The sequence below is a fragment of the Lissotriton vulgaris genome, chromosome 12 (genome assembly GCF_964263255.1).
Source record: "Lissotriton vulgaris chromosome 12, aLisVul1.2, whole genome shotgun sequence".
NCBI lineage: Eukaryota > Metazoa > Chordata > Amphibia > Caudata > Salamandridae > Lissotriton > Lissotriton vulgaris.
The window spans coordinates 794,737,763-794,755,771 of NC_141700.1; the positions used below are offsets into that span (position 1 = coordinate 794,737,763).

An 18,009-nucleotide genomic window follows, 5' to 3' on the forward strand; every position below is an offset into this window, starting at 1 on the left:
AAAAAGTCTAGACCCTCGACGGGAAGATCAATAAGGTAAGCCTGCACATCAGGAGAAAACCCAGAGAACCTTAGCCAAGCATGCCTTCTTGTAGCGATGGATGAGCCCATCACCCTAGCAACCAAATCTGCCCTGTCCAGGCCTGACTGGATGACTTGGTGAGCCGCAGCCTGTGAGTCTGTCAGTACCTCACTGAAATGTCCCCGATATTCCTCAGACAATTTTGGAAGAAGTTGTTTGGCGGGGTCCATAAGGGCATGAATGTATCTACCCAACAAACGGGTAGCATTGGTGGACTTCAAAGCCATACTCGCTGAAGAGAAGACCTTTACAGATTGCTCCAATTTCTTGGAATCACTGTCAGTAGGAGCCTGTTGGAAGGCACCCGTGGACTGCTTAGATTAGAACATGAAGCCTGCACCACCAAACTCTCAGGCGAAGGATGAGATGAAAGGAACACAGGATCCCCTGAAGCAGGCCTGTACCTTCTCGACACCGTCTTTGAAACTGCAGGAGCAGAAAGAAGTGTACGCCACACCTCAAAGACTGGCTCAGTCAAGGCATTATTGAACGGCAAGAGTGGTTCAACCACAGAGGATGGAGAATTAAGCAACTTAGTGAGCAAATTAGGCTCATACTCAGCCAGAGGCAACCGCAGATCCAAGAGCTCCGCAGCCTTCCTTATCACAGTATGGTAAAGTGCTACATCCTTCGAGGGGAAATCTTTCGGTGAAGCAAAGTCCCACTCCTTGGGAGGTGTCCAGTCCTCTTGCCTCACACAGACCCTCAAACACATCCTCAGACTCATAAATTTCACCTTCCTCCATTTCTTCAGCCTGATACTGCTCCTCTTCCATCAACCTCTGTGCTTCTCTCCTCAAGCGTATCTTTGGCTGCGGCGTTGGTGGAGCATCTTCGGCTGAGGCATAAGCGGCGCCACACGCTACGTCGATGACTCCGGGAGCGGCGTCTAAGGTGGATCCGCAGCAGCAACCGGCGCCGATCGAACCAGAGAGGAAGGTTTGACGGATGGAGTCGGTTTCTGCACATACGGCGTCGACATCCTCTGAGCCGGAAACGGCCAGGATGGCGTCGTCGTCATGCATGGCACGAAGGGTGCCTGAGGATATTGGTGAGGCACAACCAAATTAAATGCCAGAGGATCCAAAGGGACCCAAAGGTACACCAGAAGGGTATGAAGCCCTGGCAAAAACGTCATACATTTAAAAAATGTGAGGGATCCGAACCCGGTGCTGGAAATTGTGGATACTGAGCCGGTTGGAGATACAAGCGTGGCACCTCTGCAGTCGGAACCGCCGGGGCCACAGGCAGAGCCGGAGGAGCTGAAGGAGCCTCAGTATCATCCAAGTTCGACAAACCTTCTGGAGTCGGAGATGGTCTTGGCGTCAGTGCCTACACAGGAATCCCCTTGTATGAAGGAGAATGAGTCGGAGTTGCTTGAGGAGACAATGAAGGTGAAGGAGAGACAAAGTCCTTTACACGACGTTGAGGAGCCGGAGAAGGCGAGCTCGAAACCACAGCCTTCGATGAACGGCGCCGAGAGCCAGTGCATTGCAGCATTTCTTTCTATCTTTCTCCCAGTTAGGTCCATCCTCCTGCTTTCCTTGTCTGGAGGTGGTCCCGATGTCGTTGGCATATTCGCCCTCTTCCTGGTGGTTGCCGCATTAATGGAGTCCGCAGTAACACATCCTCAGATGTATGGAGGGTCCTTGGCGGAGTGTTTATATTTCTTTTCCGTCCTAGGTGTTACGAACCTGCATGTCGCTGAATCCTTGAACGCCTCTTTCCCCTGTGCCATGACACTCAAGCATGGGGAGGTACTGGCTCCTAGTCTGCATGGGGAGCAGGATCTCCAGGAGGAAGTCTGCTTTTGGTTTCTCCTCATCCAGCTTGACTCCAAAAGCTGTTGCCACATTCTTGACGACCATATTGTAGACCCCAATGTCGTCTTGCGGCGAAGGCCTCGAAGGGTCCGTGTCCACGGCCTCTTCTGGGCTCTCGGTGTCGAGGTCCTGCCACTCCAGGTCCTTTGTCCCCGAGGATGCTGATAGTCTTCACCCTCGTCTTCGTAGTAGAAGGTTTCTTCCTCCGGGTGTTACTGGATTTCGGGACTTTGACGGCTCATCGGCCTCAAAGTCCTCCTCCTCTTCTATGTCGACGATCACTGTGCTTGGCTTCGACGGGATGATGAACCTCTTCATCCTTTCGTCGAACTCTTTTTTCCTTTGCAAGATGTTATTCATTTCGGCCTCGAACCGTCTTTTCTTTCTCTCCATTTCGGCGGTCTGTTCGGCGTCGAACGGGTCGGCTGCTCTCTTCGACTTATACTTCGACATCGACGTCGAGATAAGCCTTGGGACCTTTGTCTGCGCCAAAGCGGCCTTCGGATCCTTCTCTTTCGAAGTCTAACGTTCCTTTTCGGGTACATGCTTCGACGACCTTGGTTTTTCGCCGGTCTTCGCCGCCTGGGAGTCCTTTTCGAAGGATCCGCTTGGCTTTTTGTACTTGGATGCAGCTGTGGCCATTGAGATTTTCGGCGCCAGTGCTCCCTTCAAGGACTTTGACTCAGTTTTTCGAGAGTCTGCCTCAGACTTTTAGGTTTAGGGGTCGTCGACTCTCCTACCTCTTTAGAAGTTTTCTTATCGGTCTCTACGACTGTGTAGTCATTGTCTTCTCCGGCGACGTGGTCGTCCTCATCGCTCGAGAACCCCAGGTCTCGCAGGGACGGCTACTGACTCTTGCCCTGCATGTTGAAGTTGTCTCGTCTCCGTCGCTTTCTAACCCAGAGTCTTCGGTGTGAAGGCGGAGCAGAGGTTGCAGTCCTTGCTCTCGTGGTCGACTGGTAGGCAGAGGTTGCAAACCGGGTGCTGATCCTTCTGCGCGTATTTGTGGTGGCAGTTACCGCAGAATTTAAAAGGTGTGTTGTCCATTTTGCGCGCTCAGGAGGCCCCCTGTGTGCGCAATCTCCGTTGGACATCGAAGTTTTCATAGTTCTCCTTCTTCTTTGTCCTCCCGGCGAGATGGTGCTATCCCTCGTCGTCTCCTTAGTCTTTTCGTGCAAAATCGACTCTCTTGTGTCTTCTTTCCCTCCAAAACTCTGGAGCCACTACGGAACGATCCAGACCCAACGGAGGAAAAAAGAATCTGAAGATGGCGCCCAAGGGTCGGAGCTTCCGCAGGAAGCGTGCCGACGTCACGGGAAGTCACAAAAAGGTGGGACGTCAAAGCCCACCTGGGGTACGAAAAAACGAGAAAAGACTACGATTCCGGACCCAACAACTAGACCGCGGAATAATGCACAGCATAGTGAATCCAGAAAGATTCACGCTGCAAAACTCTATGTTGCTGTTTGGTTGTGAAAAAAAACTCTATGTTGCTGTCTTCGGCTAGTGACAATGACTGTGCTATGGACCATAGAATGGGTGATTTGAAAATTACACAGGATTATTCCTGTGACAGTGGATTACACACACAGAGCAAGTTCACACCTCTGGGGATCCATTTGAATAGTATTGAGAGAACAAGTTCACACCTCATGAGATCCATTTGAATAGTATTGAGAGAGCAAGTTCACATCTCAGGGGATCCATTTGAATAGTATTGAGAGAGCAAGTTCACACCTCAGGGGATCCATTTGAATACTATTGACGTTTTTTACAAACAGGTAACCGAGGACTTACACCGGAGAGAAGATAAACTGACCAAGTCCTGTATGACTCGCTGTAAAGACAATCTCTCCTTAGAGAAGAGAACAGCCCTGACCAATTTAGGGAATAACACCGCCTTGATAATTTGTGCAGCAGACAATGTGGTACTGATGAACAGGGCGGACTCTGAAGGGGAAATTCACAGACAATTTCACAATGTGGCATGCTACAAAAAGTAGCAACAGAACCCTTATATTCTTGTCAAACTACAAATAAATGGAAGATTGGCACACTAGAGGGAGGTTGACCTATCAGATTCTGAATTTCGATTCTTAAGAAAAGATAATCCCAGATTTCCATGCCTGTATCTTCTTCCCTAGGTTCACAAGAAGGGATAGTTCCCTCCACTGCGTCCCATCATTTCAGGAATTGACTCCCTAACTGAACATTTATACCAATTTGTTGATTCCTTCCTGAAACCCCTAGTGGCTAGCTTACCACCATTTGTGAGGGACACCACAGACATTTGGAATATGTTTGAGGACTTGGCATGAGAAGACTCCATGTGGCTAGAGTGATTCTAGATGTTGAATCACTATATACTTGCATAAAAAGAAAGTTTGGGTGCATGGCTTTTGGTTTCTTACTCTCTATCGCTAAGAGCCAACTACTTGGAACATAACAGGATGGTACTCAAGATGGTTGAGTTAAATCTCACTAATAACTATTTTGTGTATGATAAAGACTGGTATCCACATCTCCAGGGGTTGGCCATGGGTTCCAACTTTGCACCTACATATGCAAACCTGTTGATGGGGTCGGTTGAACACATCCATGCATGGTCCAGAGCAGCGGAGGAATGGATTATACACATTCACTACCGGGGACGCTATATAGATGTGATCATCATCTGGACTGGAACTGAGAACGTACTATGATTTTCTCAATGACAATGCCTTTAGTGTGAACTTTACGCTTAACATGTTACAAACACAAATACAGTTCCTAGATGTGGAGTTTAATATCTCTAACAAAACACTACAAATCACACTACTTCATAACGAAACAGCTGTGAATAGCATTCTACATTATGAGAGCGCACATCTCCCTTGCACCAAACGAGTCACCCATTGGGTGAAATGATTAGAATGCGGAGGAACTGCAATGAGGAGTCAAATTTTGAAAGGAATATGCTACTTACCAGTATGCATCTGTTCTTGCATGTAGGGCTGCTGACATTCATATCTGTGCATAGATCGCCGGCTAGTGTTGGGTCCGGATGATTGCACTTTGTTGTCTTGGAAGAGTCTTCGAAGTATCACAAGATAGGTGACTCCTCCCCTGGACTACAGTGCGCATGGGCATCCCCTCCATCCTCAGATTGTTTTTCGCCATTGTGGCAAAGATGGAGATAGCAAAGTGAGAGATGGCCATGCAAAAGAATGCTGCAGCTGCGACAGGCACCGGGGAGGAGGGCGGGCGATATGAATGTCAGCAGCCCTGCATGCCAAGAACAGATGCATACTGGTAAGTAGCATATTCCGTTCGAGGTATGTGGGCTGCTGAATTCATATCTGTGCATGGACTGTATAGAAGTATCTCCTCTAGCGGTAGTTACCTGTGCCAGCTGCAGCAGTTTGAAAAAGAGTTTTTAGGACAGCCTGGCCTACAGCAGCTTGCTGCTTTGCTTGCATGTCTACACAGTAGTGTTTTGTGAAAGTTTGTATGGTAGTCCATGTGGCTGCCCTACATATGTCTTTGAGACTTGCATTTTTGCTGTGACCTGGTTGGAGTTGGGAGCTTGGAGTTTGCCATCAGCCATCAACCCACTTCTTGCGGAACCCGCTCCGCGGGTCCCGCTGCGCTTGGAGTGCTGCCTGCCATTGTTTACAGGGGGACGCTGAGGGAAGGATATTGGTAGGGGCTGCGAGCGAGCGCGCGCGCTGCACTGGGACTACATATCCCAGGAGCGCCCGCCTGCCTGCCTGACTTGCTACACCTGGGCCGCTCTCCCCGACCCCTCCCCCCTCTCACCGAGCATTTATCAGCTGTTCTTTGGATCTGGCGAGTGGGACGCCTTTCTGCATTTTTGCTGTGACCTGGTTGGAGTTGGGAGCTTGGAGTTTGCCATCAGCCATCAAGCCACTTCTTGCGGAACCCGCTCCGCGGGTCCCGCTGCGCTTGGAGTGCTGCCTGCCATTGTTTACAGGGGGACGCTGAGGGAAGGATATTGGTAGGGGCTGCGAGCGAGCGCGCGCGCTGCACTGGGACTACATATCCCAGGAGCGCTCGCCTGCCTGCCTGACTTGCTACACCTGGGCCGCTCTCCCCGACCCCTCCCCCCTCTCACCGAGCATTTATCAGCTGTTCTTTGGATCTGGCGAGTGGGACGCCTTTCTGCATTTTTGCTGTGACCTGGTTGGAGTTGGGAGCTTGGAGTTTGCCATCAGCCATCAACCCACTTCTTGCGGAACCCGCTCCGCGGGTCCCGCTGCGCTTGGAGTGCTGCCTGCCATTGTTTACAGGGGGACGCTGAGGGAAGGATATTGGTAGGGGCTGCGAGCGAGCGCGCGCGCTGCACTGGGACTACATATCCCAGGAGCGCCCGCCTGCCTGCCTGACTTGCTACACCTGGGCCGCTCTCCCCGACCCCTCCCCCCTCTCACCGAGCATTTATCAGCTGTTCTTTGGATCTGGCGAGTGGGACGCCTTTCTGCATTTTTGCTGTGACCTGGTTGGAGTTGGGAGCTTGGAGTTTGCCATCAGCCATCAACCCACTTCTTGCGGAACCCGCTCCGCGGGTCCCGCTGCGCTTGGAGTGCTGCCTGCCATTGTTTACAGGGGGACGCTGAGGGAAGGATATTGGTAGGGGCTGCGAGCGAGCGCGCGCGCTGCACTGGGACTACATATCCCAGGAGCGCTCGCCTGCCTGCCTGACTTGCTACACCTGGGCCGCTCTCCCCGACCCCTCCCCCCTCTCACCGAGCATTTATCAGCTGTTCTTTGGATCTGGCGAGTGGGACGCCTTTCTGCATTTTTGCTGTGACCTGGTTGGAGTTGGGAGCTTGGAGTTTGCCATCAGCCATCAACCCCCTTCTTGCGGAACCCGCTCCGCGGGTCCCGCTGCGCTTGGAGTGCTGCCTGCCATTGTTTACAGGGGGACGCTGAGGGAAGGATATTGGTAGGGGCTGCGAGCGAGCGAGCGCGCTGCACTGGGACTACATATCCCAGGAGCGCCCGCCTGCCTGCCTGACTTGCTACACCTGGGCCGCTCTCCCCGACCCCTCCCCCCTTCTCACCTATTCGTGCATATATTACGGGCCCTGCTCTTCCGCTGCGCGGGAGGGCGCCGGGAGAAGCCCGGGACAAGGGCGGGACCGTCTGTGGCCGTCAGGGGCCGAAGGAGGCCGGGCTGGGCCACCCCACTGACGAGTAGGACTTGAGATCTGTTTCCTGTAATTTGTTATTCTCGGGACTCCATTGATTCATTATATTGTGTGCCCCACTGTGTTTATGTACTCGTAAATCCTACCAATAATGTCTCACATGTTAAATACTACCAGCTTACCACCTCCCCATTCTGAGGGTGGTACGACCATTCTAGGCCCCTTGGACAAATTCTTTTTCAATCGTCCCAACCAAGATATAGACAAAGAGATCTCACTGGCAGAGAAACGTGCAGACCGTAGGCTGTCCATTGAGCTTCTTAAAAGCTCCATGGAAAAACGGTTGCCGCAAGCTTATCCGGCATTGGTAACCCCTCTGTCCTCTATAACTTTGCCTGGGGTGATTGAAATACAAAACACTTCTCCCTCTACTTTGGAGATTGAGGACGGCCCACTACAAAGATTGGACAATGCCACTCTGTCCACATCTTTATCTTTAGACCCCATTGTTCATTCATCTACAGTGAAAACCATAATTAAAACTAGTATGTCAGGCCCAAAACCATGTGTAAAAAGGAAAAGGATTACTGCCCCAAGGAAATTCCATCCTTCCAAACCCCCTAACAAGGTAAGAAAAGTGGTAAAAAATCCTTTATTTACACAAAAGGCACACAGCGGGGTAAGTGGAAGTGGCGACTTATTAAATGAGGGGGACAATGTAGTTATAGAGAGCTCTAATCCACCATTTAGTGACCCCCAGGGGAACGGGTTGGCTGCGAACATTCCTCCAATAGACTCATTGATACCTGAGTTGGAGAAATTACTAAGGTTGCTTCTGACACCCATTGAGGGCAAAGTAAATAAGCTAATGGATCGACTAGACCACTTTGAGCAGGCTACCTTGGACAATTTTTTCCATACTAAGTCACTAATTAAATTACAGCCCAAGATAACTGAGTCTAGTAGGGCTGAGGAAATTTCAGAAAAAGCACAAAATCTGCCTGTTGTTGTAACACTCCCCCAAGCAGGCTGCACTATAAGTAAGACCCAGGCAAAGGGACCAAGTCAACCGCTTATTTCACCAGAGCAGGTCTGTCCGAGCACTAGTGCAAGGGAAAAAGCATCTAAGGTCCAACACCCTATGGTAAAGGACAAGAACAAGACGGGCCTACAAAACAGCAACACCGTTGCAAGTAACCATCGGCCAATGCCAAGTATTTCCAATCCCGACACAAATATTGGAGCAGAGGGCCTTAATGGCCCCAGGACAACTAAAGCTTTATCCACAAATCCTCAGCAAAAATCAAATATCCCTAACCCTTGTCCTAGTGCCCCGGTTAATAGACCACCACCGACTTATTTGGAGAAACAACCCCGAAAGATTCCTCCTGTGAATCTTACCCCGGATTCCCACCCTTTCGTGGCGGTTCTCACTAATGTTCCACCTCTTTTAGTCGGTCAAAGAGAAAACTTCCAGATGCTCAAAAATAAAGTAATGCACTGGTTGAAGGAAAATAGACCACTCCCGGGGGGGCTGGACGGGTTGATAATAGGGGCAAGGAGGATCGACTGGATTGGGTACACCAGTAAAAACTTGGGGGGTGACTGTATTATCATCAATTTTCAAGACCCCAGGGTGGCTGGTTGGATTACAAGGCAGGGTTGGGGTACAAGTAGTGGTGGAATTGGTATCGTGGATCTTTCTTTTTTCTACCCAAGACAAACATGCTTATTAAAAGGCGGGCCCATGAATCTAAATAGTTCCACCAATCCTCCGTTGGTAATGATTGCACCCCCACCCTCTACCCTACTGCAATGGCAACCCCAAAATATTGGTTCAAATCATAATAATCTGGAAGACACTCAATGTTTGAACTGGGGATATTGACCAAAGCTTAACATAAGGGGATGCCTTTCACACCAGAAGCCAAGTTGGGTCCCCGAAACCCCGGAAATGAGTACTGATGTTGTGTTGAAGGTAACAGAAGGCGATGAAAATGTTGCATCTGTAGAGGAAAATACCGGGGATTTAATGCAAAACATGAGTGGTGAGGTGTTAATGGAACAGAATACTGTGGACAATGAACACAATTTGGGAGATGAGGATGGTGGACAATTGAGTCCCATGGGATTGCCCATTTCTGATATAATGGGTAGTGATAGCCCTGCTATGGAAAGCTTTGTATCTTGGAACATTGCAGGATTGGGGAGTAAGTTGATGTTACAATCGTGGGCCGACTTCATTAACGGGTTTGAACTGTGTTTCTTCCAGGAGACTTGGGCCTGTGATCCTATTTACCTCCAAGGCTATCTAAATTTTTCAATCCCGGCATGTCGAGGTCCTAGGGGTAGACCCAAAGGAGGCCTCACACTCTGGATTAGACAGAGTTCCGGACTTACTGTGAAAATGTGGGACTTGGGCTGCAGAGATATTCAAATGCTACGAATTTCCTCAGTAGAGTGGGGTGTGATAGATTTATATAATGTCTATGCCAGAGGTTGCAATAATGGGAGTTCCCCCACTTTAGAGGCTCTATTCAATTTTCTGCAATCAAAGTCCCTTGGGAACAGAATAGTAATAGCTGGGGATTTAAATAGGACTTTTGAGCCTCTAGACAGTACCGAAAACCCATTAGGACAGGAAGAGGACAATCTATGGGGTGTTCCCTCACTGAATCTTGCCCCTGTCAAACGTTGGTCAAAAGATATTCTTTCCTTAAATGCTATGTGTTTAGAATATGGGATGCGTGCCCTCAATGGTAGAACAAAGGGAGATAAGGAAGGTATGTGCACATATGATAATGGTCATAATAGAAGCAGGATAGACTACGTTATTTGTAGTCTTAATCTTTGGCAGGGGGTTTGTGACATGGAAGTCAAGGGCAGGATAGAAAGTGATCACAACCCCCTCTGTGTGACCCATACCTGGTGGAAGCACACTCAGCCTTATCTACATGCTAGTAATGGGTTGCTCCCAGACATGGCGAATAATATGCGTAGATTGAAATGGCCCTCGGTGTTGGCGAATGCAGCCTCCATGGATTTTATTGGGTCTGAAGTGGACAAAGCAATTGTTTCCATGGAATTAGCTAGTGCAACACTGCCAGGATCTAGGGCGATCACTGAAATCCATAACAATCTTTTCGCCACCCTAAAGCCATACTTTATGAGAACATGTAAGGGTAATCGCACAGCTTCCTCTAAACCAGCAGGGTGGTTTAACAAACAGTGCAGGGCAGCCAGATTAACACTGGGTAATGCTATCAGAAGCAGGGACAGTGTAGCAATCAAAACTGCCAGGAAGCAATACAACACTAGCATTTTCTTGGCCAAAAAAGACTGGGATGAGAAGCATTGGGAGGAACTGAAGGAGGCCTCTGGAGCAAAGGATTCCAGGCTTTTCTGGAAGATAGTAAAGTGGGGCAGAGGCGGTACCCCAAACAAACCGGATAATAATGTTGCTGAATCCGATTGGGTGAATTACTTTAGGCCCCAATATGCTGAAACAAAGGAGTGGGGTGGTGGGGATGTAATCTTGGCTGTATTTCCTAAGGATGATTTGTTTTCCGCCAAGGAAGTTGAATTTGTAATTAGCTCCGTTCAAGGGGGTAGGGCCCCGGGATTAGACGGGATACCCTCGGACGTATTTAAAAATGATAAAGATAGGTGGGGCAGATATGTGCTCCTATTGGGGAACGCAATTGCAAAGGGTGCGCAAGTCCCGGAACAGTGGAAGGGAGCCATCATTATACCCGTCCACAAAAAAGGAGATCGATCCCTTCCAGCTAACTATAGGCCCATAAGTTTGATTGCCACCGTCCAAAAAGTAATTGGGAAGATGGTGGTAAACAAACTTATGGACTGGGTGGATGAAAATGATTCTCTTTCCCCTTTTCAGGCAGGCTTTCGAAGGGCTACCAGTACCATCGACCAGGTGTTTCGCTTCACTATGTTACGGTGGGGGACGGTTCTTCTTGGTGGGGGCAGCCTGTATGTCGCTTTTGTCGACCTGCGGGCTGCCTTCGACCTAGTCCCAAGGGGTAAGCTCTGGGCAGTGTTAAGTAAGATAGGCATTCCCGCAGAATTGCTTACTTTGGTTATGAGGTTGCACGAATGCAATTTTGCCAAAGTACAGTGGGGGACAAATGGCCAATCCTCAACTGACTTCCCTGTGGAGCGTGGGGTGCGCCAAGGTTGTGCAATGGCGCCCTTGCTCTTCACATTATATATCAATGGGATAGTCAGCAGGATGCAGGACGCTAGTGTGGATGCGCCTTCGTTGGCGGGCATCAGGGTTCCGATCCTGATGTTCGCTGACGACACTTTGATAATATCCAAAACCCCAGCTGGATTGCAACGGGCCCTGAATGTTTTTGATGACTTTTGCCAGGAGCATGGCCTGGAAGTAAACATAGGCAAGACCAAGCTGATGGCTTTCTCCCAAGGACAGAAGCCTCGCCCTAGGATACACTTGAATAATATCGGGCTTGAGGTCGTAAGGGAGTTCACCTATCTAGGGGTACAAATCGCAAGTAATTATGGTTGGTCCCACCACATAGAAAAGGCGGTCCTGAAACATCAGCAAATATCGGGGGCCTTACGGGTGGAGCACAATAGATCCAAAACAAAACCCATAAAACCTGTCCTCGCTGTATACGATGCTAAGGCAATAGGATCGGCCTTATATGGGGCGGAGCTGTTTGGTTTTGACAACTTAACCTCATTAAAGATAGCTGAGAACAGGTTTCTTAGGGGTATTACGGGATTGCCCCAGAGTACACCATTAATCCCTCTTAGTCTTGACCTGGGAAGAAGATCGGTAACCGACCGAGCCAGACTGCGTCCCATCTTATACTGGAGGCGACTTTGGTCCACCCCTGAAATTAGGCATTATGGGGAAGGCTTCCTGGCAATAATCAAGAGTGATACATTCCATAAAATATCATGGCTGAAAAACCTAAGGGTATTGCTAGGCGAACTAGGTCTTTCCAACCTCTGGGACAATCCGTCGGGGGAAGTGTTCCCAAGCAAAAATACACTTAAAGCACTATATTGGGAATGGATAGATGAGAGGCTTTGGAGAAGGGTTAAATCTGACTCAATGGGAGGTCGCTTTTTGGAAAGTAAAATGTGTCCTGCTCTAGAAAATTACTGGGACAGTATAACTGTTCCTATGGACAGAAAGTTGTTTTTCCAATTAAGATCTGGTTCCCTCCCGTTGAGAGATCTAACAGGCAGGTGGAAGAGTTTGAACACCCAGTGCTGCCCAGCATGCGGCGCAACTAAGGAAAGTGTGGGACACTTCCTATTTGCTTGTAAGGCTTATGCCTCCCCAAGAAGGGTCTGGTTAACCCCTATCTGCAAGAACCTTGGGACATCCAGTGCGGCTGAGGCGCAGAGAATTATTTGCACTACTTCTGAGGAGCCTATTGTTATGGGAATAGCCAAGTACCTGGGGTGGGCTTGGTCCATTAGGCGGAGAGCCCTTTCTGTTTCTCCTAATGTTTCTTGATTATGTTTTACTTGTATAATGTTTTGTTTTACAATGATTAAGCTTGCGCAACTGTTTTAATGTACTGAATGAAATGCCCTGATTAAGTGTGATGTTTTTATAATTTGCATGTTGTGCTTTTATGAGTCTATAACTCGAATAAAGCTTTTCTACAAATAAAAAAAAAAAGAAAGTTTGGGTGCATGGCTTTTGGTTTCTTACTCTCTATCGCTAAGAGCCAACTACTTGGAACATAACAGGATGGTACTCAAGATGGTTGAGTTAAATCTCACTAATAACTACTTTGTGTATGATAAAGACTGGTATCCACATCTCCAGGGGTTGGCCATGGGTTCCAACTTTGCACCTACATATGCAAACCTGTTGATGGGGTCGGTTGAACACATCCATGCATGGTCCAGAGCAGCGGAGGAATGGATTATACACATTCACTACCGGGGACGCTATATAGATGTGATCATCATCTGGACTGGAACTGAGAACGTACTATGATTTTCTCAATGACAATGCCTTTAGTGTGAACTTTACGCTTAACATGTTACAAACACAAATACAGTTCCTAGATGTGGAGTTTAATATCTCTAACAAAACACTACAAATCACACTACTTCATAACGAAACAGCTGTGAATAGCATTCTACATTATGAGAGCGCACATCTCCCTTGCACCAAACGAGTCACCCATTGGGTGAAATGATTAGAATGCGGAGGAACTGCAATGAGGAGTCAAATTTTGAAAGGAATATGCTACTTACCAGTATGCATCTGTTCTTGCATGTAGGGCTGCTGACATTCATATCTGTGCATAGATCGCCGGCTAGTGTTGGGTCCGGATGATTGCACTTTGTTGTCTTGGAAGAGTCTTCGAAGTATCACAAGATAGGTGACTCCTCCCCTGGACTACAGTGCGCATGGGCATCCCCTCCATCCTCAGATTGTTTTTCGCCATTGTGGCAAAGATGGAGATAGCAAAGTGAGAGATGGCCATGCAAAAGAATGCTGCAGCTGCGACAGGCACCGGGGAGGAGGGCGGGCGATATGAATGTCAGCAGCCCTGCATGCCAAGAACAGATGCATACTGGTAAGTAGCATATTCCGTTCGAGGTATGTGGGCTGCTGAATTCATATCTGTGCATGGACTGTATAGAAGTATCTCCTCTAGCGGTAGTTACCTGTGCCAGCTGCAGCAGTTTGAAAAAGAGTTTTTAGGACAGCCTGGCCTACAGCAGCTTGCTGCTTTGCTTGCATGTCTACACAGTAGTGTTTTGTGAAAGTTTGTATGGTAGTCCATGTGGCTGCCCTACATATGTCTTTGAGAGGAATATTCCCTAGGAAAGCCATGGATGCCCCCATTTTTCTTGTAGCGTGTGCTCTAGGAGGGACTGTTAAAGTGTGTTTGGCTTTTTGATAGCATATTTGAATGCATTTAACTATCCATCTGGCTATTCATGACTTTGATATTGGATTTATCGGATTCCCCTTATGTTGTGGTGAAAAAGCAACAAATAATTGCTTTGTCTTTCTAAATGGTTTTGTTCTGTCCACATAGTAAAGTAGAGCTCTCTTTACATCGAGTGTGTGTAAGGCTCTTTCAGCTACTGACTGTGGATTCTGAAAGAACACTGGCAGTTCTATTGATTGATTAATATGGAAATTTGATACGACTTTTGGCATAAACTTAGGGTTTGTTCTAAGAACTACCCTGTTGGCATGTACTTGCATGAAAGGTTCTTGAATTGTTAGTGCTTGTAATTTGCTAACTCGCCTGAGTGAGGTAATAGCAATCAAGAAAGCTACCTTCCACGTTAAGAATTGCAGTTCGCATGAGTGTAGAGGTTCGAAAGGAGGTCTCATAAGTCTGGTAAGTACTATATTTAAATTCCAGACAGGGGAAGGAGGGTGTCTTGGAGGGATCACCCTTGTAAGACCCTCCATAAAAGCCTTGATTGCTGGTACTCTAAACAGTGAAAGGTGTTGCCTGTTTTGAAGGTACGCTGTTATAACAGCTAGGTGTAGCCTTATGGAAAAATATGCTAGGTTGCATCTTTGAAGATACAGCAGGTAACATATAATGTTTTGTATGGAAGCATCTAATGGGGTGATTTGGTTATTGTTGCAGTAAATAACGAATCTTTTCCATTTGGCTGCATAGCATGCCCTAGTAGTTGGCCATCTTGCCTCCTTGATAATGTTCATGCAATCAGGAGGCAAGTTAAGGTATCCGAACTCTAAGACTTTAGGAGCCAGATCGCTAAGTTCATCTGATTGGGATCTGGGTGCCTGATTTCTCCATGGTTCTGAGTTGATGAGGAACTACTGAAAGCTCCAGGAACGTTGTGTACCATGGTTGTCTCGCCCATGTGGGAGAAACTAGGATTAGCGTGAGTGACTATTGCCGCAGTCTGCGTGCCACCAGCGGAATCAGCGGTGCTGGGGGAAAAGCGCACGCAACCCTGCCTGACCAGTTCATCCATATCGCATTGCCCTGTAACAATGGATGTGGGAACCTGGCGGCAAACTATTGGCATTTTGAGTTTTCTTTTGTGGCAAACAGGTCTATTTCTGGGTGACCCCACTCGTTGAAGAATGGCTGGAGAACCTGGGGGTGAATCTCCCATTCGTGTAGTTGTTGGCTGTGCCTGCTGAGCAGGTCTGCTATCTGATTGTCTTTCCCTGGAAGGTGTTCTGCTAGGAGAAAGATGTCTTTTGGAATTGCCCACTTCCATATGCTCTGTGCCAAGTGGGACAGCTGTGGAGAGTGTGTTCCTCCCTGTTTCTGTATATAGTACATTGCGGTCATGTTGTCCGTCCGGATCAACACAGTCTTGCTGTACAAGTATTTTTGGAATGCTTTCAGGGCTAGGAATATCGCTAACAACTCTAGTTGGGTGATTTGCAGTTTCTTTTGCTTGGTTGTCCAGAGCCCTTCTACTGTGCAGTGAAGGAGGTGGGCTCCCCAGCCTGTCAGTGATGCGTCCGCTGTTAGTACTACTTATGGAACCGGCTCTTGGAACAGTCGCCCCTTGGAAAGGTTTTGTGGGTTCCACCACTGCAGAGAGTTGTGAGCGCGACTGTCTACCAACACTAGGTCTTTTAGTTGTCCTTGAGCCTGGTTCCATTGCCGTGCTAGGCATTCCTGCAATGGACGCATTTGAAGTCTGACATGGGGGACAATGAATATGCAGGAGGCCATCATGCCTATGAGCTGCATAAAGACTCAAGCTGGCAGAGCGTGCTGTGGCTGAAAATTGCTAATGAGCATCTGCATGCTGGCTATCCTCGCTGAATTTGGGTATGCCTTTGCCACTGAGGTATCTATAGTGGCTCCCAGATATTGTTGTATGTGGGAAGGTTGCAGATGTGATTTTGGGTAGTTTATGGAGAAGCCTAGGCTGTGTAGCAGCTGGAGTGTTTGAGACGTGTTGTCTGCATATTGTTGGTACGATTTTGCTTGTATTAGCCAATCGTCCAGATAAGGGAACACATGAATGGGTTGTCTCCTGAGATGTGCCGCTACTGTCGCGAAGCATTTTGTAAACACTCTTGGAGCTGTGGTTACCCCGAAGGGCAAGACCTTGGATTGGTAGTGTTGACCTTCTATTGTGAACCCGAGATATTTTCTGTGAGCTGGATGGATGGGTATGTGAAAATACGCATCCTTGAGGTCCAATGTTGCTAGGAAGTCTCCTTGCTGTAGTAGTGGGAGCACTTGCTGTAGTGTGATCATATGGAAGTGCTCTGACAGTATGTTCTGATTTAGGGGTCTGAGGTCCAATATTGGTCTGAGGGAACCATCCTTTTTGGGAATAAGTAAGTATAGAGAATATACTCCTGTCCCTTGATGTTGGAAAGGGACTGGCTCTATGGCCCCCTTTTCCAGCATACATTTCACCTCTTGTTGTAGCAGGGTGATGTGTTCTTTGGACATAGGACGGTGTCTGGGTGGTATGTTTGGGGGGGTAGAAGTGAGTTCCAGGCAATAACCATACTGGATAATTTGTCTCACCCACCTGTCTGTGGTAATTGCGTTCCAGACAGGTAGGAATTGTTGGAGTCTGCCTCCTACCGGTGTTAGGTGGTCCGGAGGTAGCGTGATGAAGTCACTGTTTTGTGGCAGTGGAGGCTCTGGTGTTATTGCCTCCACGTCCTCTTCCCTTATTGTTTCCCAGATAACCTTCTCTGTTGGAGTTTTTGGTAAAGGAATTTTGTGTGTTGCCTTTGTATGATGACTTTTGGGAAGTATTGGCTTGTGTAGCTGCCCTGTATGAGGAGCGTCGAAAGGAACTTTTGTTTTGCTGAAACTGCATTGCTCCCATTGACTTTGCAGTTTCTGTGTCCTTCTTCATTTTATCTAAAATGGTGTCGACAGCAGGGCCAAAAAGAAAGTCTTGGTTGACTGGATGGTGGACTGCACCTCGTTTTTAAAGCCTGAAATACGCAGCCATGCACGTCGCCTTAGTAAAACACTAGTGTTAATAGACCTGGCTGCGGTGTCTGCTGCATCAAGCGCACATTTGAAGGAGACGTTTGTGATGAACTTTCCCTCTTGTATGAGGTCATCAGCTTGTGCTTTAAAAGGCTCAGGTAGGTGTTGCATTAAGCTTTCAAGCTGGTCGTAGTGTGCCCTGTCATAACGAGCTAGCAGAGCTTGTGTATTGGCAATCCTCCATGAATTGGATGCCTGTGCTGCTACCCTTTTACCTGAGGCTTCTAGTATCTTTGATTCATTATCGGGGGGACGGGCTTCCCCCGTTGTTTGTGAGTTAGCCCTTTTTCGTGCATTAGCCACTACTAGTGAGTCTAATGGTAATTGCCCTCTGATGTAGGTAGGGTCTGTAGGGGCTGCTCTATACTTTTTCTCAATCCTAGGATTGATTACCCGTGCCCTGGCTGTATCCTTTAATATGTCAGGTGCGTGTTTTAACACTCCCTTTAGCATAGGAAGTGTTCTGACACTTTTTTCTGAAGTAGGGAAGGTGCCAAATAGGAAGTCTTCCTCTACAGGGTCATTATGCATATCTACATTGTGGTACTGCGCTGCCCTGTCTATTAATTGATTGAAGACAATGGTGTCATCAGTGGGTGAAGGCTTGGTCGGATAAGAGGAGACATCAGGGATGGGATGGGTGATATAAGGGTCAGTTGGCTCCTCCCATGGTTCATTTTGTGGCTCAGGATCCTGTGAATAATCATAATCAGGCTGAGGATCCTCCCCTGTGTTCGCCTCATTGTCCCCATAGTGAGAAGGAGAGTAAGGAGCAAAAGGAGTAGTAGGCATAATGGAATAAAATGGACTGAAGGATCTAGATGGAGAAGTCCCAAAGTCCTTCTTTTTTATTGGAATAGGGGAATGAGAGTCAGTGTCCAGTGGCCTCTTCTTCCTATGTAGAATTGTTACTTTACCAGTCTCTGGGTTAATGTATATTTTTGCCTGGACGTCTGC

At 48.0% G+C, this 18,009-nt stretch overlaps 1 protein-coding gene across 2 annotated transcripts in view; it reads right to left on the reverse strand.

The window, feature by feature from the left end:
- Window positions 1-18,009, reverse strand: part of LRCH4 (leucine rich repeats and calponin homology domain containing 4) — a 474,501-nt gene that overhangs the window by 193,426 nt on the left and 263,066 nt on the right. The gene's annotated exons all lie outside the window — the stretch shown is intronic.